Source organism: Puntigrus tetrazona, chromosome 14, assembly GCF_018831695.1.
Source record: "Puntigrus tetrazona isolate hp1 chromosome 14, ASM1883169v1, whole genome shotgun sequence".
Taxonomy (NCBI): domain Eukaryota; kingdom Metazoa; phylum Chordata; class Actinopteri; order Cypriniformes; family Cyprinidae; genus Puntigrus; species Puntigrus tetrazona.
In genome coordinates, this window is record NC_056712.1 from 26,689,839 (window position 1) to 26,692,154 (window position 2,316).

Below are 2,316 nucleotides of genomic sequence, written 5' to 3' on the forward strand. Positions count from 1 at the left end.
GATCGCAGAAAATAATTTCCCCATTGAGGCTGGGAAGGCCAGTGCGGGTTAGCTGTGAAATTGCTTATCTGAACCAATTTGCATGGCTAACCTGAAGGGTTTGTCGTTATAAATGAGAACGGCGCTTGCTGGCCTAACAAAGCCGAGCATTCGCTCGTTCCGGCCGCAAACTCTTTAGTGAGAAACTTCAGACTGAAATCATAGCGGACGCCTGAGGACCTGATCACTTTCGGAGCGACCTGGACCTGATGACTGGAGTGAAGAAGCGGTTACGCACTTCCGGTCTGGACCATCGCTGGCCGCTGTGTTCTTAACATCTTGACCGCCTGGAAGATGTCCACCACTCTCTCAGAGCGCATGCGCCCAGAACGATGCTGAGGGTGATGAAGACGCCCGCCCTGCCCACGCCAGCGCTGCAACCAATCACAACACAACCCTCATTTCTGAGCCATAGCATGCAAACAAAGTCTATAATATGTTTTCCACGCACTGGGTTCATATTTTTTATTGCGCTTTATCTGATTGCATTTCAGTTTCAATCCATATCTTTAAGTTTTTTGGTGTGTGTTTATTCTCCACTTCAGCTGCTTTATTATTCTTATCTATATTTTGAACGAATATACCGAGGGGGTTTGTTCATGTATCATTCACATTAACTTTTGCAGTATTTTATTCCCAAAAACATTGAGAAAATGCATGTCTTTAAAGATCCGCTTGATTCAGCTTCTGGCATTTTACAACCAAAAACATGAGAGTCAGTGAAAGGAGCTGCTCAACTCACAGAAAAGGTTCAGGAAGTATTAAACACCGTGTGAGCTGTAGAAATGTGCTTTAGTTCTAAGCTCCTGAGTTCACACACGACTTCCTAGGACGGAAAACACATCCGATGTGTCTGGAATCAGCTTTCTGCTGAAGTATTTGCTACTGGACAAGATTTAGTTCTCTGAACAAAAGACAAGCGTTTTAGTCCTGAACAGCGGCATCTGCCTGCTTTCACCTACAGTGGACCGATATGGGTCCATCCTGACCAAACTGCTCTTTTGTTTTATGCACTTGGCCGATGAAGTCGATGAAGCCTTCCCCTGATTTTGGCACGCCTTGTTCTGGCCAGTCCGTGAACTGGAACTGCCTGACGGTCCGTGACTGTCCGTCCTGGAAGCAGAGAGACACTCTACACGCCAGAGACAGACGAGGAGCTCAAGAAACAATAATTAGAAATGTCACGTTGATGCCTCAGCTGTCGGGAGATATGACGCTAACTGGACGAAACTCCAGAAAGGATGTATTAAATAGAAATGTGAGAAAATGTATATTTCTTTTGAACTCTGAAAGATTGCAGTTTAACAAATATTCACATAGAAAACAGCTGTTTCAGATTCTAATAATATTTACAAATGTGACTCTGATGTGTGTTTATGTTGCTATGTCTTATTTCAAGGGGACCCGTGCTAAGTTTAAGGCTGTTTTTCTCTTTGAGCTCCAGCCGCCCACAGCTCAGAAGAATTTCACCTGAGCGAGTGAATGAGGGACTCCAGACACTAATTCCTTGATGTGGGCGGGAAAAGCTCCTGACGACAAGCTCGGAGAGTCTGCATTTCTTTAGTGATTTTGTATATCCCAGATAAGAGACGTGAGAGAGAGAGAGAGAGAGAGAGAGAGAGAGAGAGAGAGAGAGAGAGAGAGAGAGAGAGAGACAGAGAGAGAGAGAGAGAGAGAGAGAGAGAGAGAGACAGAGAGAGAGAGAGAGAGAGAGAGAGAGAGAGAGAGAGACAGAGAGAGAGAGAGACAGAGAGAGAGAGAGAGAGAGACAGAGAGAGAGAGGAGAGACAGAGAGAGAGAGAGAGACAGAGAGAGAGAGAGAGAGAGAGAGAGAGAGAGAGAGAGAGAGAGAGAGAGAGAGAGAGAGAGAGAGAGAGACAGAGAGAGAGAGAGAGAGAGAGAGAGAGAGAGAGAGAGACAGAGAGAGAGAGGAAAGAGAGAGAGAGAGAGAGAGAGAGAGAGAGAGAGAGAGAGAGAGAGAGAGAGAGAGAGAGAGAGAGAGAGAGAGAGAGAGAGAGAGAGAGAGAGAGAGAGAGAGAGAGAGAGAGAGAGAGACAGAGAGAGAGAGTGAGAGACAGAGAGAGAGAGAGAGACAGAGAGACAGAGAGAGAGAGAGAGAGAGAGAGAGAGAGAGAGAGAGAGAGAGAGAGAGAGAGAGAGAGAGAGAGAGAGAGAGAGAGAGAGAGAGAGAGAGAGAGAGAGAGAGAGAGAGAGAGAGAGAGAGAGAGAGAGAGAGAGAGAGAGAGAGAGAGAGAGAGAGAGAGAGAGAGAGAGAGA

At 46.2% G+C, this 2,316-nt stretch overlaps 1 pseudogene; it reads right to left on the reverse strand.

Annotated features, from left to right (window-relative positions):
• Window positions 1-310: 310 nt before the first annotated feature.
• Window positions 311-2,316, reverse strand: part of LOC122357549 — a 10,964-nt pseudogene continuing 8,958 nt past the window's right edge.